The 25,080-nt window shown below is 39.9% G+C and overlaps 1 protein-coding gene and 1 pseudogene across 3 annotated transcripts in view; both read left to right on the forward strand.

Annotated features, from left to right (window-relative positions):
* Positions 1-25,080, forward strand: part of Agbl4 (ATP/GTP binding protein like 4) — a 1,132,428-nt gene that overhangs the window by 761,907 nt on the left and 345,441 nt on the right. The window lies entirely within an intron of this gene.
* LOC110293194 lies at positions 9,512-10,515 on the forward strand (annotated as a pseudogene).

The raw sequence follows: 25,080 nt of genomic DNA on the forward strand, positions 1-25,080 counted from the left end.
TTGATGAAAGAATGGTAGCTGTGTGTAGCTGAATGGTAAATTCTTCATAATCTAGATCCCCCTTTCTTCTGTACTCTGTGAGTCTTACCGTTTCCCTGTCTGCTGACTGCTTCTGTCTCAGGGGAGATGACTTCTGAGCCAATATGCACTAGTAGTAGGGTTCTGATTACTTGAGGAAACAAAAACTCTTTTAGTCTTTGCTTTCTGGCTTGCTTCAGGTTGTGTTTAATGACAAGGTCTCAGCGCTAATGCTCTGGCAAAGCTTTGTCCTTCCTCTAGTCTGCTCTGTCAGATGCCTCCTGCTGGAGAATTGCTTCTGTAGAAATGCTTTTCTCTCTGTGTGTTTGTGGGGTGAGCATTTCTCCATCTCTAACATGATCATGCTATTCCCTGTGGCTTAAAGACCCTACCACAGCCATATGTTTGGAAACATGAAATGTTTACTTTTGATCCATTCAGTATGGAAAGGAAATTGCATTTTGGGTCCCCAAATGAAAACTGACAGAACTATGACCGTCATAACATGACCTATGTTCTGCTGACTATGCTGGAACTAACATACTCACTAAACTTACATTTTCCATGTAGTCCAGACACCCCAGCTATCATCCAATGTAATTCATCTTGTCTCATGAATACTTAAATAAGCAGTCTAGCAATTTAAACCATGTATAAAGAAGTAGTGGTAAAGAAGTCAGGGAGGCCTACTAGCACTACCAGCATTGTAACTGTTGAAAGGGCTGCCATCATTTCAAAGGAAATCAAAGAACAATCACAATGATGGAGTGTCTAGAATAGATCCAGAGTTCTGAAAAAAAAAAAAAACATTAAAACAAGGTTAATTTATGATTGGCATTGACTATTTAGCATATAAGGGAAGACATGACACAACTTAGGAACACTATTCAAATTACACCAAACTAATAAGAAAGCTGTGGGATCAACTAAGTTGTCTGGAAAGACGGAAGCTCTGAGCAAGTATCAACTCTGAAATAGTAGACCTAGGTTTAATTGTCAGACTTCTCTTTTCTGACCGTAGACTGGGAAATTTACTTTACTTTTCTAAGTTTGGATTTTCTCAGTGCACTATAAAATAGGGGGAAATCACTTCTTATTCACAGGGCAATGTGAGAATTAAATGAGGAAACATAGAGGCTCTAGCTCAGTGCTTGGCACGTGGCTGCTGCTCAGTGTTCCAAAATATTCTCACTCCCATAAACCCCTAGACACTTCAGAATACAGACATTCATGTACCTAAAAATGCCATTGTAAGAAAGCCATAAGCTCCCTTATAGGGAATTTATTTTATTTTCAGAGAGATCACAACTTGCCAGTAAAATTAGAAACTTGGCATTAGACAGCATGAAGAAGAAAAGTATTGGTTGAATAAGATGCTTTTTCCAGACCTCTGGAAAAGGCAGCTTTGCTAACTATCTTGGAAACCTGATCTTGAAGAGGTATATAGGCCCATAAATTGGCAGTGACCCTGTGAGAATGGACCTGCTATGGAATGACTAAAATGTTGCATGGTCACATGGTATCACCTGGAGCTTGATAGAGGGACTCATATCTTAGCTGAGAGCTGCTCTCTAATAAGATGAGAACTGAGTTGCTGCTTTCCTAGAATGGTGGGATGGGGGTCATAAGAAGAGTAGTAGTGGGAGAGAAGGGGATATGAACCTTGGAGTTAGGAAAGGAAGAACCTGCAGGTGTCACAAAAATGTTTGACAGTTGACTTTCTTCTCAAGCTCATTTTCATGATCCAATAGCTCTAAGGCAGACCAGCTTATAGAGTTCCTCAGACTCAGCTCAGCACAGTAGAGATCATTCTCTTGCCACAGAGACTTGTCTTCTTACATTGCCTGGTGCAGAGTATACTGACTTATTTGTAGCTTGCACGATCCTTCATGGATTTTTAAAGAAATTTTATATTCCAGTAAGCCACCTAATAGCACAAGCGGATTAATCCAAGTCACTTGATTACTTTATATTTTTTCAACAAGAAGTAAGCACATTGGATATATTTTTACCTCCTCTTACCTTCCTTACCAATCTGCTCTAACTCCTAACACCCCATCTGCTTGTAATGTCATCACCTCCCTCTGTTTCTCACATCTGTGCTTCTGAATATGCTGTTCCATTTGTTTTTCCAACCTGTGGGCCCATCTTGGCTCCAAGGTCTGCCTTCTCTATTCCCAACCCTTACCCACTGTTGCATAATCATTTCTTCTATGGAACTGCTTGTTCCTCCTTTAAATCCTACGGTTCCCATTCTTGTAATTCAGCTATCTCTCAAATTATTCTGCTCAGTAACCCAAGCTTACTAAAGATAGGAACTCTATCTTTTACCTCTAGGTTTTTTGCCAGTGCTTAGCATGATGAGAGATGCACACCCAAGATCAGTATCCAGTTTACCTCTCACCAAGCACAAAAGCTTCAATTTTCTAGCTAGCAGGTTCTATTTCATTTATTTTATGGGTAAATGAGAAGATTAAAATTATTACATTGCACTAACATATCTAATATCTCCATGATTTCTCCCTTCATTTAAGTTTTTAGTCTTTTCCTACATTCCCAGTAAGGGTTTCCTGGTTTTCCAGTATAAACTGTTATTCTGGCCTCAAAATACCCATTTGCCTCCCTGTGGCCCTTATCACTACTTTAAAGCATTATCTATCTTACTTTTTATGTGTTCTCTGTAGATTCCATTAAAAGTAAACTCTATGAGGACAGAGATTTTGGACATTTTTTGTTTATCATTCTATCATACCTGCAATAATGTCTGGCACATAGTAGCATATCTTTTTAAAGTGAATCACTACTACTAGAAATTACTACTAAAAATCTTAGTTACTTTTTAATTGCTGTGGCAAATCATCATGACCAAAGCAACTTATAAAAGAAAAAGTTGAATTTTGGAGCTCACAATTCCAGAAGCTTAGTTTATTGGTCATTATGGCAGGAAACATGACAGCAGGACAGGAGAGAGGGAGAGAGAGAGAGAGAGAGAGAGAGAGAGAGAGAGAGAGAGAGAGAGAGAGATCAATGCTCACCCACAATGATACCTGCTAATCTTTCCCAAACAGTTCCACCAACAGGGGACCAAGTAATTAAACATATGGACTTGTGGGGTCTATCCATATTCAGACCACCACACTGAGTAATTGTTGCTGTTAGAAAATTGCAATGCCTGACTTGTAGCTAATATTGAGAATGGCATATCTCACCCAAGAGTGCATTTCTCATTCATAGGACAAGAGGATTAAATGAACCTGAAATTTGCATAGGCACTGGAGTTAGTAATTGTACAAACTACCTGATCTTTCTATGTCTTATTATACCCATCAGGTAGATTGATACATTTATGAACTCACAGCCTCTGTAGTTTTGTATGCAAGACCTGTGTAAGATCAAGCCAATCAACATTACAGACTAGAATGGAAAGGGTTTGTGTTCCCCTGCTCCAAACTGAGGAGTTATGGACAGTTACTGTCTCCTGGAGAAAGGGAGGTGTCATTTTTCCTTAAGAATACAGCTTTTGCTGTACATATGCAGCTAGAGCCATGAGTCCCACCATGTGTTTTCTTTGATTGGTGGTTTAATCCCAGGGAGCTCTGGAGGTACTGGTTAGTTCATATTGTTGTTCCTCCTATGGGGCTGCAAACCCCTTCAGCTCCTTTGGTACTTTCTCTAGCTCCTTGGTACTGTGAATGTTCTATGCCCCAGTATAGGGGAATGCCAGGACCAGGAAGCAGGAGTGAGTGGGTTGGGGAGTGGGGGATATGTACATTTTCGGAGGGGAAACTAGGAAAGGGGATAACATTTGAAATGTAAATAAACTATTTAATAAAAATTTCAAAAAAATAGTTTTGGGTAGGTTGATCACACATCTCCTAGATGTCCAAATATTCAAAAGTATATGGATGATACAAATTGTAGTTAATAAGTTGTTTTTAAAAGGAAAGAAAGAAAGAGAGAGAGAGAGAGAGAGAGAGAGAGAGAGAGAGAGAGAGAGAGAGAGAGAGAGAGAGAGAGAGAGAATAGGTTTGAGGGATAAGGAGGTGGGTTTATATCTTAGAGAGGTTGAAGAGAAAAGTTAGGAGTCAATTACATCAAAATTTATTGTATGACATTCTCCAAGAATAATATTTTAAAGGTTATTGAGATTAAAAACATTTTATAAAGTTTCATATAAATGATAGCTGTTATTTTCTAGTGGATCTAGAAATCTAGAAACTACCCATATGAGATACATCTTGGGTTTTTGTCATTGATTTTGTTGTTGGTGATTGGTTGGTTGGTTGGTTGGTTGGTTGGTTGGTTGGTTGGTTGGTTTTGTTTTTACTATTTATGGTAGGTGCGTTTTTAACTCCAAATTAGTATTTAATCTCAACAACTTGTTCTCAATAACATACAAAGTAATTTGTACATTATTTTGGCTAGCTATTTGTAAAGACATGGTGGCACAGTAAATTTGTTACCAAACATTGTGACCCTTTTTCTTTCCCTGGATTGTGCCTGTAAGTGGTAACTATGAGGCAGAAGGCCTGTGAGCATGGGGGTTGAATTTTTACAGACACTTCTTTCCACTCTTTTCTTGCTGTGACTAGCTGATGGTATGAAAGATCCTAAAGTTTGAGAACCCTTGAAAAAGACAAACTTTTCCAGTAATTGAGTAACCCACAATTTATATTCTCCCTTCTAAAGATTCCTTGTTAGTTACCTAGACTCATGATTGCCTATTCTCTTCTGCATCAGCCCTCTGGGTAGATATAAGGGTCTAATTAAATTAAGCCATTGGATTGTAATTATAATTTTGAAACAGAAAATCCTCTAGGGAATGCGATCACATTTATTATTGGAAAGAGCCATGTGCCTGGCAAGTGTAGGCCAGATACAGTTCTCCCCCTTATGACAGCAGGGAGAAGCACAAACCCAGGGAGGCTACAGAATCTGGATACTGGGTTGATAGTAGTAGCTACTAAAGTTTTTCTATCTTTGCAATTCCACATTTACTTTTTAGAAAATTAGACTCAGTCCTGGTCCTGGGTCTTGGTGGATAATAACTGCTGTTAATAGTCATTGAACCTTAGCTCATGCTGACATTTACTAACTTACTTAATGTTCAAAATTACCCTATAAGGTAGGTAGGTTTGGGGTTTTTCTTTGTTTGTTTTAATTATATTCCTGTTTTACAGACAAGGTAAAAGGGCCAGATTTATTTGTTTGTGTTTACACAAGGAACTCTTTGACTTCCTATGTGTGTACTGGGAGAAAGCCCCAAACTTACCATCACTCTTTCATTACTGCTTCCCTGGAGATGTGGGCCATGCATATCAGAAACCTCCTCTCCCAAATCATTCAAGAGAACATTTGTCATGCTGTTCACGATCCATGCCATTTACAGAGTTTCAAGTTAAAACACTCCACTTTCAGCTGTGATGGAAACCATGGCCATGAACCTTTCATGTGCCACAGTCACTTCTTTTTTAGAGAATTTAATCAGCCAACAAATAATTGAGGCAATTTTATCAATGTTGCATATTTTCTTTCAAATGTTTAGCTACTAATCATCCATAATTACCCCCCTTCACTTTCCTGTCACTCACTTTGTTCTAATCTTGGAAGCATGAAATCATAAAAGAAAACGCATATTAGACATAATTTTACAGATGAGGAACCTAAGAATCAGGGAATAGGAGCAGCCTGGCTAGTGTCATGTCTGGAGCCCCTGCAGTCAGTGACTGTATCTCATCTGTCTATCTCTTCATTGCCAAGCACAGGTTAGATACTTAAATCAATGTGTAAAGGAGGAAATAACTATGTAGTAGGACAGGCATAAAAAGCAGATATCCAAAACATATCTCCAGAGTAGGAACAATGGCTGAGCAAAAGAACTAGCCCTGTTGACACACTAGAGCCATCATGTGGTGCCTGAAGCCTGTGAGTATTTGAAGGAACTATTTAATGGATGAGTGGAGCCCAAGTATTGGAGATTCAGACAAATTCAGCAAGTAAATCGCTCTGATAGATGCACAAAAGGCTGAAAGAGCATTTGGGAGATTTAAAAAAAAAAAACCCAGTCTTGGAAAACAAATGATGCTTCTGGATGTGAGTTGAAGGCATTGGATCAACTTATAAACAGGAATAGAAGAGGCAAATGTTGAAGAAAGCTATAAGCAATTAGTATATCTGACCAAGGTACTGGAGTGGAGAGCCAGATAACTATAAGAGAGAGAGAGAGAGAGAGAGAGAGAGAGAGAGAGAGAGAGAGAGAGAAGCAAAGACATCAAAGACATCAAAAGTTCATGCTAAGAACATTGTCCTCATCTTGAGACTCATGGGAAAGAATGTAACAGGGAAACAAAACTGTAAGACTTAAACATAACAATGTTCTCTAGTATGAAATACCAAACCCATAAGCTAAATCTGAATGGGAAAGAAGTAGAGTAAAAAGCTGTGATATGAATGTAGGAGAGGTCTGAGCTAGGAAGTGGTGATGAATCAGGAATAGGAAATGGAGGTAAAAGATACAGGAAGAACTGTTCTGTAGCATTCCATGAGCACAGAATAAAATTGTTCCTTTGTGTCAGATCTCAGATCCCAAAATCTTAGGGTTCTCAAGTCCCTTATATAAAATGTGTTATTTGCATATAAAATGTACATGCAATGACTACAACATAAGTACTATATAAATACTTGCTTTAGTGTATTGTTTAGGGGATATTGGCAAGGAAGAAGTCTCCAAGTCTCCACGAATTCAGTACAGACTCCTTTTCTAATATTTTCAGTGTTCTGTTGATTAAACTTGAGATTTGGAGGACTAGCTGTGACATCACTAACTAGGGTGAACTAGTCAGTCCAAACCTCTAGACATTACCCTTAGACCTACATTCACCATCATTGCACTCTTCTCCATTGACTTCTTCCCCAGTCCTTTCTTTCTAAACACCTGAGCTTCTACTTTTCATCAGATCTACCCTCTTGTTCTTTCTAAACTATCCCCAACTGTCCCCTAGAGTTCTCCTTACCAACTCTAAAATGTGTCCTCCCATTTAACTATTTCCATACGCATAGTTCTTGTACTTTATGGTCAGCTTTCTACACTAAGAATGATTAATTTGAGATTCCACCAAATTCCTATGTATATCAACTTTACTCCTTTATATTAAGAATAGAATTCTATTGTATAAATATAATACAATGTGAGTAATCCTGTTGATAAACACTTGAGTTGTTCCTAGTTTTTGATTAGTACAAATAAAGTTGGATATACAAGTGCAACTTTTTTCAAGTGCTTTTATTTCTCTTGAAGAAATACTAAAGAACGAACTGGCTGAGTCAAATAATAGGTTTATGTTTAATTTTTTAAAAAGAACATGCTAAAGTTTCAGCTCTTCTATGTCTCATCCTCAGTAGCAGCCAATGACAATTTAGCATTTCACTTCTCACTGACACTTGATATGAGCAGTCTTAATCTTAGTCATCCTAAGACATTACATTTTGATTTCAATTTGCACATCATTAATGACTAGTTTTCTTAGATGCTTTTCTATTGCATTATAAAGAGTTTATTTTGAGTTTATAGTTTCAGAAGGTGAGTCCATGGCCATCTTAGAAGGGAACGTGGCAGCAGGCAACAGTCATGACAGTGGAGCAGTAACTGAGAGCTCACATCCTGATCCATAAGCACAAGGCATGGAGAGCTAACAAGTAATGGCATGGGCTTTTGAAACTTCAAAGCACAACCCCATTGATATACCTCCTCCAACAAGGCTATATATACTTCCTGATCCTTCCCAAACAGGTCCACAAACTAGAGAACAAGTAACACATAAAAACATAGAGTCCGTTTTATGTTGGCCAATTACTCCTGGTCTTGAGGCCAGCCCTAGAACATAGTCAATATACTTAGTGTCACTTCGTTGTAGAAAAGTATTTTTCCTTTACCAGAAGGTATTGATTGCAAAATGCTTCTTGGCTAGGGGTGGCACTTGTGTCCCCTTCCTTTTATCCATACTGAGATTTTGTCTGGCTTGTGCTTGTGTAGGTCTTGTGTGTGCTGTCATAGTCTCTGTAAGTTTCTATGTGCTTCAGCCCTGTTGAGTCTGGGAGACACCATTTTCTGAGAGCCCTCTATCAGCTCTAGCTCTCACAATCTTTCCAATTTTTCTTCTACTTAGATTCCTGAGCCTTGAGGGGGGTGGTTTGATAAAAATATACTAAAGGCTGAATGGTCCAAAGTCTCTCACAAAATCTGCAACTTTTTAAACACTTAATACTTTTTCTCATAAGCATTGTGGGTAAGGAATATTTAACCTGCAACAAGTTTTTAATGTTCCTTATTTTCATAGTTGAGACTTAAGCTCTTCATCAGATATATTATTCATGAGCATTTTCTCCCAGTCTATGGTTTGATGTTTTAATTTTGTAAGAACCCCTTTAATGTGAAATTTTTAAAATGTCAATTAAGGAGCTGAAGAGATGGCTCAGCCATTAAACACACTTGCTGTGCTTTTGGAAGTTCAATTCGATTCAAAGCACTGACAAAAGTGGTTAACAACTACCTGTAACTCTTTTGGTACGTGGCATGCAAGTAGTGCACAAACATACATGCAGACAAAATACCCATACACAAAATTAAATGTCAGTTCAGTCTAAATTGCCAGTCTCTTATGAAGAATGATTTTGCTGTTGTATCTGGGAAATTTTTCCTAATCAAGTGTTAGGAAGACTTTCTATGCTTTCTTCAAGATTTTAAAGAGCATATTTTATAAACCATTTTGAGATCATTTATATATGGTGTGGGGTATGGTTCAAAATTCTTTTTAATCCCATGCAGACAACCAGCATCTAGGTTTATTTGTTGAAAAGGCTTGCATTGCCAGTGAACTCCTTCATATCTTCATTGAAAATTACCTGTCTATACATGTATTGGTCTATTTCTAGACTCTATTCTCTTCTGTGGATCTCATTATTCCAAAACCAAACTGTCTTGATTACTGCTGGTATATATTAATTCCTGAAATCAGGTAATATTAGTACTTCAACTTTGTTCTTCAGGAGCTAAAAGTGTCTGCAACCGTATAGGAGGAACAACAATATGAACCCCCAGAGCTTGTGTCTCTAGCTGCATGTATGGCAGAAGATAGCCTAGTTGGCCATCTTTGGAAGGAGAGGCCCTTGGTCTTACAAAGATCATATGCCCCAGTACAGAGGTATGCCAGGGCCAGGAAGCAGGAGTAGGTGGGTTGGGGAGCAGAGCTGGGGGGTGGGGGTGGGGTGTATAGGGGACTTTCGGGATAGCATTTGAAATGTAAATGAAGAAAATATCTAAAATATCTAAAAATTGGTTAAAAAAAGTTGTTTTGGGTAGTCTACATGTTTTGCATTTTCATATTAATTCTAGAATTAGTATGACATTTTAAATAACCAAACCTGCTAAATTTTAAGTGGTTTTGTGATATAAATTTTTATACATCTGGAGTCCGTTTTGGAGAGTCCCCGCGGCAGCCGTCACCATGTCAGTCCCAAGCGCACTCATGAAGCAGCCGCCCATCCAGTCTACAGCTGGGGCCGTCCCGGTTCGAAACGAGAAAGGTGAGATCTCAATGGAAAAGGTGAAGGTGAAACGTTACGTGTCCGGAAAGAGACCAGATTATGCCCCTATGGAGTCCTCAGATGAAGAGGATGAAGAATTTCAGTTCATCAAGAAAGCCAAGGAACAAGAAGCAGAGCCTGAGGAACAGAAGGAGGACTCATCCAGTGACCCCCGACTTCGGCGGTTACAGAACCACATCAGTGAAGATGTGGAAGAGAGAAAGGATCGGGTCAAGAACGAGAAGCTGAAGCATTGAAAGAGAAGGAACTGGAACAAGAAGCAAAACATGGCTGAGGAGCGGCGCAAGTACACCGTCAAGATTGTAGAAGAAGAGACCAAGAAAGAGCTAGAGGAGAACAAGCGGTCCCTTGCCGCCCTGGATGCACTCAATACTGATGATGAAAATGATGAGGAGGAGTACGAGGCGTGGAAAGTCTGCTAGCTCAAGAAAATCAAGCAGGAGAGAGAAGACCGAGAAGCGCTTGAAAAGGAGAAAGCAGAAATTGAACGCATGAGAAACCTGACTGAGGAAGAAAGGCGGGCAGAGCTTCGGGCAAATGGCAAAGTCATTACCAACAAAGCTGTTAAAGGCAAATACAAGTTTCTACAGAAGTATTATCACCAAGGTGCCTTCTTCATGGATGAGGATGAAGAAGTCTACAAGAGAGATTTTAGTGCACCTACTCTTGAGGACCATTTCAACAAAACCATTCTTCCTAAAGTCATGCAGGTCAAGAATTTTGGACGGTCTGGTCGCACCAAGTACACCCACTTTGTGGATCAAGATACCACTTCCTTTGACTCTGCATGGGGCCAAGAGAGTGCCCAAGAACACAGAATTCTTTAAACAAAGGGCAGCAGAGGTATGAGATGTATTTGAGCGACCATCTGCCAAGAACAGGAAAACCACCTAGTCTTCAGCTTATTCCAGCTGACAAGGGGATCTAGTTAATTCTCTTGAACCATTATTTACATGGTTCTTGTATAGAGCTTTCCAGACTTGCAGCCATAATTTGTGTTTGAAGGTGCTTTCTAAGAGGTTTGGCCTCACACTGAGAAACCCACAGAAAAGCACTAACCAGGTAGGCTAGAAGCTCCCAGCTTAAAACCACTCCTGAGAAATCTTAGGTTTCTCACCTTGGCTTCCCACATTGACTTGGAATTGTTCTGAGTTTGTTTGTCCAGCCTGGATGAGATACCTGGACATATGAATGGATGGCACATTCTTTCTTTCTTCTTTTTTTCTTTTTCTTTTTTCTTATTTTTTTTTTATTTCTTCCTTAGGGTTAGGAGTAGGCTATCAGGAAATCCAAGCTCAGTCTAACCTGTTTTTGCATTTGTGGTGTTGAATCTACATATCTATACATTTCTTAGTAAATATACTTTTTGGTGTGTGTGTGTGTAAGAGAGAGAAACTGTATACTAAAAACATTTTTACTATAATATTAGAAACAAATGTCTAATCCAGTGAACAGAGCGGCACATGCCTTCAGTCCCCACACCAGAAGTTAGGGTCCCATGAATATCTCTCACTCAAGGCCAGCCATAACTACACAGTGGGCCCTGTCTCAAAAAGAAAAAAGAATTCTAGTAACTAAAAGTCTAGCTCAGTAGGTTACACACACCTGTAGTCCCAACACTTGGGAGGAAGAAGCAGGAAAATCAAGAATTCACTCATCCAATGTAGACATGGTGGCAGATACCTTTAGTCCCAGCACCAGGAGGCAGAGACAGGCAGATCTGAGTTTAAGGTCATCCCTGTCTACAGAGTAAGATCTGGGATCGCCAGGACTACACAGAGAAACCCTGTCCCAAAAAATAAAGAGTTCAGTCATCAAACTACATAGTTCAGGGCCTTCCTAGACTATATAAGACAGTCTAAAATGCAAAACAAACAAAATGTAAAATAAGCATTCTTTTCTTTCCTCCATACTAGAATTGGAACCCAGGGCCTAGAAAATACATGCCAAGTGTTCTACTGTTGAATTATATCCCTAGTTCTTTAAAAAAAAAAAAATTTTATACATCTATCTTACTTTAAAACTTGCTTCATACCTAGCATAACTTGCTTCCCAGACTATGTTAACTGATCTAAATGTTCTCTGGAGTTCATTCCCTTCACACCTTCCCAGCGTCTTCTTTCTCAGTTCCATCTCTGTTCTGCAGACCCTCTGGTGTCCTTGGCTTCCATGTGTCCTCTGACCCCAAAGCTGTTCCACCCACACCAGCCCTCCTCTTCTCACTTGTCTTCTCCCATTTTGATTCCACATTCTTCTCAGCACCAATGACTTTTCACAGATGCTCTTCTGGAGCCACACTGCCCTCCAATATTCCTCCTGGTGAATATGTCCTAGGTTCTAAAGTTCATAATGCTTACTAAAGGATCAAATCATATGTGTGAATATTCGATTATTTTAAAGGTATATTTTCCCCCAGTGGAATCTAAATGCTATGTGGGGACAGAATCTGTTTTATATTCTTGTACTTTACTGAAATATCTCAATGCAGTAGGGGCTTGATAAATGCTGTCAAATGATCAAACTAATAAAGTAGAATGTTTTGAATGTTCATACTTTTGTTCATAACAAGGTGAGTCAATGACTTAAATCAGGTCTTAAAAAAGACACAGTTATGACAAGTAGAACCGTATGTAGGTTTCTTAACTCTACCCCTGGCTCAGCAGTCACCCTTTATGGGGTGATGTCTTAAGGAAATTGTCTTTAAATAACACATTTGTTTGCAACAGTTCATGCATTTCCATTTGGTTTCTGTTCATTGCCTTGAAATAGACCCAGAGGAGAAGCTGAGCCGAAAGGGGAAAAAAAAGAGCATAAAGTTATTGTTTGGAAATGTTGTCTTCCTACATTTATTCAAGCAACTCTTTTTGTATAACCAAAGCTCCTTTTGTTTTATTTCATTTCCCACTAGCTTGAAATGAGGCCAAAGAAGGTAGATGGGCCAGTGTGATGACATAGGGCCCTATAATCATACTGAAAAATAAATATAAATTCTATAATTTCTGAACTAAGTCGAAAAAAATAATGGCTGCCTGCAGTCTGAGGTTCCCATGTTTAGTCTTTCTCCTTCTGCCTCTCATCTCCCTCTCCTTTCCCTTACCCCTCTCTCTTCCTTTTCAAGGCCCCCCAGAAACTAAAAGCCCAAGTATTCTAGCTGGGCCCTTTGCATAATCCAAGTCTTTAGCTCTCTGGGCTTTTCCTGCCTCATTTACTCCTTCTTGTAGGCTGGGGAAGATGATTCTGCCTCATGAGTTGTTTGCTGTGTGAGCATGGGGACCTGAATTTGGATTCCCAAAAGACAGTAGTGGTGGTGCAGCAGAGACAGGCAAACTCCTAAAGTTCATTGGCCACCTGGCCTAGCCAATCAGTGAGCTTCAGGTTTCAGTGACCAATCCTGTCTCAAAATATAAAAAGATGGAGAGTGGTTAGGAAAGAGACCTCATGTTAAGGGCTAGTCTCCATAGACCCTCACACAGTAACAAGTATATCTATCAGAACACATGTGTGTGATCACACACACACACATACACACTTATTCATTTTCTACCTATCTTCCAAGATGGTAAAAATCTTAATATCATAATAATATAAGCTATTAGAGCAAATGTAGTGTGCCAGAAAATATGCTGATTGCATTGAGGGTGTGAAGTCTGGTAGTCACAGCAGCTTTCTCTTGTATATGTTTTCTCATTTCATGAATGAGCAAACAAGCACAGAGAAGCAAATTCTCAAAATTCTCCATTGGGATATTTCTTACATACCAGACTTAGAACTAGTCTCCATCTCAAGGACAGTGTGTAAAAGATTAAATAGGAAAGAGACAAGGTTGTACCAAAGTTTTGATACCAGTTTTACTGGTACCTCTGTGTGATGTAATTTGGATAGATGAACCTGTGGGGCCAGAAAATGGAAAGAGCTGAATGGTAGTTAAGGGTGTTTCACTGTTTTGGAAGCACTTTTGTATCCTTTTATTATTTGACTCTGATAAGAACTGTGCTGTATAAGGAAGAAGACAGTATTAACATCATGATTATTGGTGGCTTTGAATATGTGATTTCCAGCCTAAAGTGGCACAAATTCTTTGTTCTATTGTCTCAAAACTTGAGACAGCCAACACATGGCCCCAGACTAGAGCTATGGGTTTCTAGTGTCCACTCTTTCATCGGTTCCCTTAGTAGTTAATGGACAATTGGGTTGCATTGCAGCTGACTCCTTGCTCTTAGATCCCTTGGACTCTCCTGACCCTCATCAGCCTACCAGATTATGATAGGTGAAATCTCTGAGGTCTCCCCCACCTTCTTTTCCTAATTTGCCCAACGTGCATGGAGTCTCCATGGGTACCTATTTTCTAAGTGTCTTGAGGAGTGGGAGCAGTGGGGGAGAAAGGCATGAACTCCTCTTGGTGAACTGAACCAGATGGCTTAGTTACAAAAGGTTAAAATCAACTTGCTTGATTGATTATGAATTTTAAACAGTTTTTCTTCAGTGCAATCAGCTCTTTCCCATCGTCATCACTCATTAGGGAGAGATTTTCATTCTAGCAGTGATTGGCTTCCCAGATTTGCATTTTGCATTCTACACACTAAGCACCTTTCTGTCAGAATTATGAGCTGCCTCTCTTTTCCTGGCCCCTACTGTTCATCCCCTGCTGGTCTTGTGTCCCTTGCTGGGATAGTGAGAAGTGACCCTTGAGAAGAGTGCAGAAAGGTCATGGCCATATTGACCACTGGCTGGTCTGTGTCTAACAGTCAGCTCGCTGGCCTCTGACAGGATGATGGAAGGGGCTGCCTCATGGCCTCTTTCTCTCCTCTTCTAATTGGCCTTTATGAATATTTAATGAAATCAGGATGGAATTCAATCACAAGCACTACCTGCTGCATTTTCAGGAAAGGAAGAAGAAAAAGAAATGGTGGGGTATTATTAGATTCCTCTAGCCACAGTGCAGAGATAGAGTGCCCTAAAATCCTTCCATACTTAGGTGACAGCGCAACCTCAGCAGTCCAGGTAGCCCTGCTGCATCAGAGGAAATTAACTCTTAGCCAATAAGATGCTACCAACTTCCAGGTTCTGTGTAGATATATGGTTTGGAGAGGAAAGACAGTGTCTTGACATTATTCCTCTCAGTAAATCTTTCTTTTATATTCGAAATCTCTTTATTACTAAAACAAATTCTTATTATTTGTTATATAAAGTTTATACATATAGAAAAACAAAGGTAAAATTTACTCATAATCCCACTCTCCAGAAATGATGTTAATATTTTCATATTTATTTATCTATTACTCTAATGAGTCACTTACCCTCATAATCACAAAAGAAGTGATCCTTTGTAGCCAATCTTTTATAATGTACACCATTATCATGCAGTATTCATCTCTAACACAGTGTGATTTTTTTTTTTGTACTTTGTTCCATTAATCTACCTGATACATTCAGATGAGTCTTAAGCATTAGGTTTCCATGTAGGATCCTGAAGTTTTATGGTAACACAGAAGGACAGCATAGGAGCCTACCCTTGGAATCAAATAGATGTGAATTCCAACTAAACTTCAACCTTAGCTGTGTGTTCTTGGGAAAATTAATTAATCCTTCCAAGTATACAGGCTTTTGTCTTAAAAAGAAATAAGGCTTGTTTTGAAGACTGATTGAGAATCTACAAAAGGACCTAGTACAAGTGTCTTATATAAAGTAAAATGTTCAGTTTGTGGTAACCACTAATACTGTCATTGGTAGTAATGCTTTGATAAATTTTCTTACAGCTAAATCTTAATCACTTCATTAGGCTAATCTCCCAACAGTGGAATTACTGGGTCAAAGGGGTTTCACATTTTGGAATCAACTAAAATGCTTTAAAACTCCTCAAGTATTTCTTTCTCAGAACAGCTTCTGAATCTTGGCTAACGTTTAAGATTCTCCCGTGACTGTCACACTGTGAAACGTTGGACATGTTTCTTCCCTTCTTGATCCTAAATTTTCCTAAGTTGTGGAGGATATAGGCACTTGGGGTTGCTATAACAATGACAAACTCTCATAGACTGGGCAGCTAATAAACAGCAGACATTTACTTAATACTGTTCTACGCATGAGAGGGTAGTTGAGTTCTGGGGAGCATACTCCTCTGGGTGACTGATGGTTGTTTCTTGTTGAGTAGTAATAGAATGGGAAGAAAGGTGATCAACTCCATGGGGCCTTTTTCTTAAGAACACCCATCCTACCTCTGAAGGCCCTACTATTTCCAACATAATTACTTCCCCCGAGATTCCTGTTTCTAATGCCTTCACATTGTGGGGTAGGATTTCTGAATAGGAGGGAGCACAATCATTCTGTCCACAACAGTGTTTCGCTATACACATTAGGTTAGCATATTCTTCCCCTTTTCTTCCTGTGACTCTTTCCTGAGTCCAAGCTACCCAGTGAAATTGTCAGGTCTACAGCCTGCTGAGCAGCTCCAGCTATAGGGGAAATATGTGCTTATTAAGTTTAGGTTTCATTTTTCCTGGTGTCGTTCTCATAAATGTTTAGTGGCAATTCTAGATGACAAGCAAAACTCAGAAAGCTTCTCATCTTTTGGAGTGTGTGTGTGTGTGTGTGTACACGTGCGCGCTGTTTATTTTGAAGCTGTACATTGTAGGTTGAAGTCTACCCTTCTTCATGGGGACATATAGAAGTCCTAGCTTGGGGACCTTTGGTGGGATGTATTAACAAATACTGTATTTGCAAGGTATTTGTAAATCAAGCTAAAGTGTAATCAAACTGAGCTAGGGCAGATCTCAATTCAATAGTTGCTGCTCCTATAAGAAGGCCATGTAAAGACACAGGACACATAGATATCTACTAAGAACCTAATACAAAAAAGGAGTAGATGTGGGTTAATGCTTCCACAAACTAGGAAACTCAGAAGACTGTAATAAAACCTAAAACCTGGAATAGGCAGGTAGATTTTTTTTCTAGAACCTTCAAAGGGAGTATGACATTTGCAGTGCCTGCACTAGGAAATACTTTCTTCCAGCCACCAAATTCCCTGTTTCAACAGAAAGTTGTTCCCATTCTACTGGATAAGTCAGTAAACTGAGTCACTGTCATTACTGTGCCTCCTGAGACTCTGTTTCTCAAAACATCTCAGCGATTTCACATGGTTCCTAAGTATTACCAACCATTAGATTGCCCTCTCTGATGAGTGGCCATTTGTCAAGATAAGTTGTTTGCACTAACTCAACCATTGTTGTGCTTTTCCTTACACTCCTGCTTCCACGAACTGCTCAGGTCATAATCTTTGACAAATCTGCCAGACCGTAGTCCTTATGCCTCACCAACCTAAACTCACCTGGCATGCTGCAGCAGAGAAGACTCCAGATGAGAGCTTCAGCTTATTTGTATCTCTGTTTTTTTTTCCTCCTTAAAGATGTTCATGGTCTCTTCAGTGGAGCTTGGCCATCCTAAAACACGAGAGAACCCCTGCTTTCCAGCAGCTTCTAATTTCAGTATGCCTTAGAAAAACAACAACTAGCAGTTTAGCTATTAAGTGAAGCAGGAGATGAAGGAAAATGTGTAAAATTATACACATAATATCTCCAATAAATTATTTGTCTATACTTGTTCCCTTGAAAGCAATATATTATTTAATCAACACTGTCCTACAAAGCTAAAAGAAAAACTTTTGCATGTGTGAAAACTGAGACTCAGATAACATTTTTATTAGTAAACGAGGTTCTGGAAGATGAGGCATGTTAGTGTAACTGAGTCTGGGAGGTTTAACCACGTCTCTACCACCTGAGCTCTTGGTATGAGGAGACAGAACAGCTGATTCACTTTAAAGGAAGAACTGATGATGCAGGGTGAGACACATTCTGGGCAGGAAGACAGGCATGAACTTGATTCTCCCTGTAGTCCTGGGTCTACCCATTATCACACATGCACACACGCACCAGCACCCCGAGCCCATATACACATACTCAAATACAAGCATTATCTTTAGGCAGGATCACAATGTCAAGCACATTAAAAGATTTTCTGGGTTGTTTTTTTTATATATATACTTTTCTCAGACTTTCTTTTGCTTCTACTACAGGCTTAGGGGAACTCATACCCCAAGACAACCCCTGTTGTACTGGCTTTCACTTAAAATTAGGTAATGTGGTGTCTGAGTTGGGAGGTCTGGATTTGAGCCCTTGCTCTGCAGGCTTCTCTTCTTTTATAAAATAAAGGAGTTCAACTCATTAATCCACGAATCCTTCCTAAGTCCTATATGGGTTTATTAAATTGCTGGTCTGGGCTCCTAATATGGCATACTTCATAATTTCCTATTAACTTCCTTCTGGTGTTAGAAACACACAGTATAATGAGACAGACAGGCGAAAGCCTCATATGATCTTTCTTGGTTTATATACTCTCACAGCTTAGGGACAATTTATTTTTCTTCGCTTTAATCCAAATATAGTTTCTAATATTTTCCAATAAGCTCAGACCTATCTTTCTCACACAGTTTATTGCTATCAGGAAAAAAAAAAGTCCCCTTCTATCTACACCCCTCCCTCCCTTCCCACCTTTTTTCATTATTCCTGCCGGCAATAATTATAAGTTGTGAAGCCCACAAAAAAGAGGATATTAAATAGACTGTATATGATTAGAGATAATGTTTCAGGCGTGAGTCCGAAACCTGCCGTCTGGCTAATGTGTGTTTTCCTCACCATGACACTGAACATAGTCATTATGCCTTGGAGGGGGCAGGGCTGTGTAATGATGTTAGACATATTTACATTTTAAAAATGTCTTCAGTGTCATGAGCCTTAACCTTTTTGCTGTGAGCCTGGGGGTGATGTATCACATTTCTGAGATTCCTGATGGCATGAACTTTACAAATGTACATTTCTCTTTAGCTGCTTGATTCTCTGAGTCTTCTTGGTTGGAATGTGAGGCATTGACAGCATTTAGAAATAAACTAGGCTCCTAGCCTGAGTTACAAACATTGCCCTAAGTCAAAGACCAACTTCTAGTCTTTTAAGAAGAAAGCCAGCAGGGACAACCCTGCATTTAATTCACTCCTCCTGAGAGTGATTATTGAATACTCACTGTGAGGAACACTATTCCCTATACTGAAAAACAAAGAAAAAAATAAGACACATTACCTCAGAGATCTCAGAGTCTACAGGAGAGATGCAGTCCCAAGAAAAACAAATTAAACACTTATTCTGGCATTTGATAAGGTAAAAGATAGTTTTTCATTTAACATCTAAATCAGAACACATCTGGAGATCAAAGAAAAACCTGTTGAGAAATGCATGGGGTAACGCAGTATTATCCAGAGCATATGCTAAGAGGAAGAGAAGACAACTAAGAGGAAGGAGTGTGGGTAGCAAATGAGCAGGGGTGCAGGGAAAGGACTGAACTGAAATTTTAAATAGGGTTATCAGGAAAGCATCACTGTCGTGGAAATAAGGAGCAGAAGTGGGTAACTGACATAGATGGTGAAGAGAGAAAGCTGAAGGATATGAGGAGAGTGCAGCAGACCACAAGGCTCTTACAAACATTATATGGGCTTTGTCTTTCCTTGTGTTCAGATTAGAGCCATCTTTGTGTATCCATGCAGGTATAACAGAGTACAGTGGACTGAGAAGCCTCTAAACTGTAAGTTTTGATCACAGTTCTGAAGGCTAAGGAAGTCCAGGATGAAGAAGTCAGTAGATTTTGTACGTGATGATGGCCTGCTTCCTTCAGAGATTGGTATCTTGTCTCCATGTTGTCTCATGGTAGACAAGGCTTTCTAGCTCTCTTTTGGTCACTTTTATAAAGATGTGCTTCCAAATATGACAGCTCGGCCCTAATGATATCATCGCTTCCCAAAGACCCCCAAAGACCCCAGTTCCTAATGGGACCATCTCTGAGGTTGGAATTTCAGTCTGTGGTTTGGGGGAACCCAAGTACTCAAAGTACATTAGGAGCCATTAAAGTTTTTGAGTTTTCTGAGTCATTTGACTACCATTCCTTTAAGTGTGATGCTGAAAATAATCTTAAGATGGCAGTGCATGCCCAGGGCTAAAACAGAGACATTGAGATGCTATTGAGATAGATAAAGTAGGTGATAATGTTGGACATAGGGACTAGAGTGCGGAAGGAGGTAAGTAGCTGAACTTTAACAAATTCTGAAGATAAATGAATCTGATATAATAGAACATTCACTCTGAACCGTAGATAAGAGAATATTATCAAACATAACTTTTAGGGCTTAGTGGGTAAAATTTTTGTTGTGTGAGCGTAAGGACCAGATTTCTGATTCCTAATCAACCATGTAATTGTCAGGTAGGTGTGGCAACCTGCCTGCCATTCCAGAGCATGTAAAACAGAGCAAGGGATTCCAGGAGAAAGCTGGCTGCCTAGACTAGACATGTCTATGAGCCCTCTGCTCAACCAAAAGAACCTGCCTCTAGGAGTAAGGTGGAGAGCATTGCAGGAATATTAATTCTGGATGTCATTTTCTGGCCTCCATATACACATGCACATTTCTATGTGTATGCTTGCACATGCATACATAAGCCCTCATTCACACACCACACCAACACATGAAGAAAAATAAAAAGAAATACTTTCTAGCATTTTGGCCTGGGCAATGCAGATGATGGAAGTATAGTTTGGTTACCTGACAAGGAAGAGAATATAGTTAAAACTGGTTTATAGAGAAATAAGAATTTGGTTTTAGAATGCTGAACATTAGATGCCAGCCACACATGGATTCAAATACCTAGCATCACATCGCTTGGAAAGGGGGAAAAGGAAGATCACAAGCTCAAAGACAGCCTGAGCTACATAGTAACTTTCAAAATAGCCTGGACTCCATACCAATATCTTATCTCAGCATAGTGTGTGTGCATGTATGAGTCCTGTTAGATATTTGCTTGACAGTAATTGAAAATGCAATGGATGTAAGTTCAGTTTTTACAGAAAATGTCAAAACTAGAGATAGAAGTTTCAAAGTCTGTTACCACTTAGATAATGTTTGAAAGTGTGAAGTGGAAGGATATCATTTAAGGAAAAGTCTAGATCATAAAGAAAAGAATTCTAAGGACTGTGCCCTGGCCCAATGCAAACCTCAAAAGTCTAGGAAAAGCAGAGCAGTAGAGAGGCAATAAAACAGAAAAAAAAAAAAAAAACTAGAAGAATGTGGTGTCTTCGAAATCATATTATCATAAAAGCAGATCAAATACTGACAATGTGTCAACTATGACAAGGACTGAGAAATGGCCATCACATTAAACATACAGCAATGGAGACTGTGAGTAGAACAGGTGAGGCAAAAATAAAGGTTAGTGGGAGTGTGTGACAAGAGGGGTGAAGGAAAGTCAGACAGTAATAGAGACAGCTGGTTTTTGGCAATATGAATGGGGGAAATAGACTTTTTCTCTTAATTGATGAATTAGCTTATTTTTAATAATCCTCATCAAGAATGATATTCATCAAAGTGAAAAGTTAGATGATACACAGTTAGGCCAATATTACCAGAGTGACATCTTTGAGTAGGCAAGAGAAGTAGACTCTAACCAACACCCTGGAAGGTAGCCTTGGATGGGACCAAGGAACATGGCCTTGTGAAAACAATGAGAAATAGTAGAATATGTGAAATCAGGTACAAATCATGAGTGCGTGTTGGTAAAAGTGAACATTTTCCAGACTATTTTCCAGTTTAACAGATTAGAGGAGGATCCAGCCTACATGCCAGGGGTATCTCTATTGAGGCAAGTTTTGGGAAGTTAAGTGTTCCATACATTTGCTTGTCACAAATTCACCAACAACTTACTCAACCAGGCTCGGTGCTTAGAGCCAACACTAAAAATGCTAGGTATGACTGTACACAGAACCCAACATGATATGTGCTTAAGGAATATGTACAGAAAATAGGAATGACGAATGTAGTCTGAGATAGTCGAGGAATAGTTCAGAGAAGAGAAAAATTTGAGCTAGATCTTAAATGAAAGGAATGGGTATTTACTCCATGGATAATAGAAGGAAAGATGCAGAACTGGGGAAATCCACTAGAGAAAAGGGTTTGGAAAAATGAAAAAGTTCCTCAGAATGTTGGGAACATAACAACCTTATCTGACAAAGAGGGTTCATGTTTGGAAAGCAGCTTGTGCCATTCTAGGCCTGTGCCAAGTGCTCTGACAGCACAGATTTTAAATTTAGACACCAGGACAGCAAGGTCTTTAAAGAACTTAGGTAGAAGTCTGTGTAAAGTTGAGGTCAGATGAGTTAGTCCTTGAGAAGGACTACATGCAGAGGAAAATACTGCAGGGGCAAAGTTTCTATTGTGGGGGTGGGCAGGACAGTGGGTTTTACAGATGAAGGAGGCACAGAGCAAGATGCTCAGCAGTCTGCCTTGGCCATCTGAGGACACTTTTCTCCCTGAGTTAGGAAGCAGCTCCCTATTGCCATGCAGAAAGCACTGCCGTTTTAGTGCTTTTAATAAAAATGGAAAATATGTGTTTGTGTGATGCTTTTAATCATTTTGGAATTGTAAAGAGCTCTGGGCTTTGGAGGCCAGAACGGCCCTGGTGTGAACATAAATTAGCCTAACCGAGGAGCTTGTGCTGTTTATGGGCACTATTTGCAGTAAATTTGGTTCTGATGCTGGAACTGGGTATCATCCTTCATTCCTTGGTGCCTTCTTCTGAAAACTGTGGAGGTTGCTTTTGGCTTTGGCTTCTAGTTTAGAGGGGCGTGGATTCCAGGAGTCATTAGAAGATCCCAACCCAGTCATTAGCATACCCACTCAATCTTCAGAGGGACTGACACTTTACCCTGTACCAGCCACTTGGAACACAGAACACAGAGGCCTTCTAGAAGCCCAAAGTTTCATATGCTGGTTATCTCAGCAAACGTAGGCAATGCTAGTTGGAGCCTTGGTGAAAGTAGTGGTCATGTCCACCTGGAGGTTCAGGAGGAACAGATTAACAAGTAAGTTTTATCCTCCCTGGGGATCTGTTGGCTCCTAGATAGTTGCTTGAAAGTTTTGACAATCAGTGTTACATACCAATAAAGGTTTGAGCCCAGTGTTAAGACAGACACCAAGATGTTGCTTCTTCCTCCTGCCTATTGGGTACTTTTCAAAAAGATTGCTGTCCCCTCTGAACACTTACAAAGGACAACTAGTAACATAGTCCCCATGGAGTGCTGTCTATAGGTATATGAAGCACCTAAGAGGCCATCCTACAAATGCCTGCTCTATCTCACCTTTCCTGTGTGTACTGGCTAGTTTTGTGTGTAAACTTGACCCAGGCTGGAGTTATCACAAAGAAGGGAAATGCCTCCATGAGATCCAGCTGTAAGGCATTTTCTCAATTAGTGATNANGGGGGGGGGGGTCCCCTTGTGGGTGGTGCCATCTCTGGGCTGGTAGTCTTGGTTCTATAAGAGAGCAAGCTGAGCAAGCCAGGGGAAGCAAGCCAGTAAAGAACATCCCTCCATGGCCTCTGCATCAGCTCCTGCTTCCTGACCTGTTTGAGTTCCAGACCTAACTTCCTTTGGTGATGAACAGCAATGTGGAAGAGTAAGCCGAATAAACCCTTTCCTCCTCAGGTGCTTCTTGGTCATGATGTTTGTGCAGGAATAGAAACCCTAAGACACTGTGCTTGTCTCTTTAGTGATGATAGGCTGCACCAAACCATTCTTATTCTCTATAGACTTTTTTTTTATGGACTAGTATACTTATTGGCAAGAACTCTCCTTCCCTAAACTCTTTTGGCTTCAAGTTTTCTCAAGAATGCCATACAGACTCCTAAATAGAGAAGAAAAGACCCTTAAGCCCTTTTGCAGAACTATCTCCTGCACATCACCTTGTCCTCTATGCCCCAGTCAGACGAGTATATTATCTTTTTAGAGATACACACCTGCTTTCCCATCTCTGAGGCATTGCTCCTGCAGAAGCCTCTATAAGAACTGTCAAGGTCCCCTTCCTTCTTTTCTGTCTATAGTAATCACATTTATCATGTAAGAACTAGAATTAAGGCATCCTGTATAGGAAGCTTCCCCACGATGCCCTCAGATGAATTTACTACTTTCATTCCTAAGATATCACATCTTCAGCTTTTTCACACTTATCTACTGACTTTACCATCTTAAATGGCTTTAAACATCCTGAAACCAAGGAGTAAAACTGGAAGCTGATATGTTGATGCCTGTAATAATCTTTGGCTGACTGAGCTCCTGGAAGACACTCCCAGAGAAGTGTGAGGCTGGCAACAGGCTTTAGAACATTGCCATTCTGTTATTGCACATGAACCCTTAAGAAGATATACACTGACAATGAAGACACAGCGGTCCTGAGTCAGGAAGTAGTAGGGATAGGCATCTAGACACTCCTCCATCATACACTAAGTCACATCTGACACAATTATTGGGGTGGCAGGTGAAGGTGAGGGACACCTTACAGATCATCTAGATCAAAATCAGCAAACCTCAGCCTGCTAGCCAAATCTTGTCAATTACTTTCATCTAGATATCCCAGTGTTAAATATAGTAAACACCTATAATCAAATAGAAATATAAGACAATGCAGGAACACATGACGCACACTCAGAAGGAGTATGCTCTTAGCTAAAACTCATAGAAACTAATCTTTGTGTTATATTTTTTTCCAGAAAGGTCAGGTGGGACAATAAAGCAAACCTGAACTCTCAGCTCATGTCTAGGTCCACCCCCTACTGCCTCCAGATCCCCTCAGACAGAGTTGTTGGCCATCTGCTCCTTCACTTCCTAGTGCCCCCACCTCCATTGGCCCACATATCAGATTGCAATGTTCAGCAGCAGATAACCTGGCAGGAACAAGCCTCTGCCAGCACATCCAGGTGCCTAACTCATTCATGTACGAGATTGGTGACATTCTTGCAAGTTTCCATCTGTAAGTGGGCAAGTGACCCATGGAATGAGGAATGTCTGATTCGGGTTTTCCATCTCCACAGCCTGCAGCTGGCAAGGAAAAGCTGGGGAAAGAGACCCAGCAACCTATGCCATGTGTACTTACTCACTCTGTTTCAAGGTGGCGCCCTTGGGCACCTGATGTACTTCTGATGTCCTAATCTGTACTTCCCTCAGAACCATCCCCATGTATGTTGAAGGATATTAAATACAAATTTCAAAATAAAATAATAGTTAGGGAGAAACATAAAAAGAAGAGATAATCTTTATATTCTCATACCTTTAATGACATGTTTTCCCCACTTTCTATACAGAGGGCCAGCTCATTCATTTTTTCCATAGGACCCCACATTATAAAGTCAAATGCAGTCTTACATCTCCTGCTTTGTGCTGTAATTGAATAGCATGCGTAAAACCTCTGCCTTTGAGGTAGCTGTAGGGTGTGGAGTTTGAACTAAGCCACACGATCAGGAAAATTTTGTAAATGACAATGGAGTCAACATTTCAAGCTTTGTGGCCTAAATGATCTCTGCCATGACTGATCGGCTCTCACTTTCAA

The sequence above is a fragment of the Mus caroli genome, chromosome 4, assembly GCF_900094665.2.
Source record: "Mus caroli chromosome 4, CAROLI_EIJ_v1.1, whole genome shotgun sequence".
In the NCBI taxonomy this organism is placed as follows: domain Eukaryota; kingdom Metazoa; phylum Chordata; class Mammalia; order Rodentia; family Muridae; genus Mus; species Mus caroli.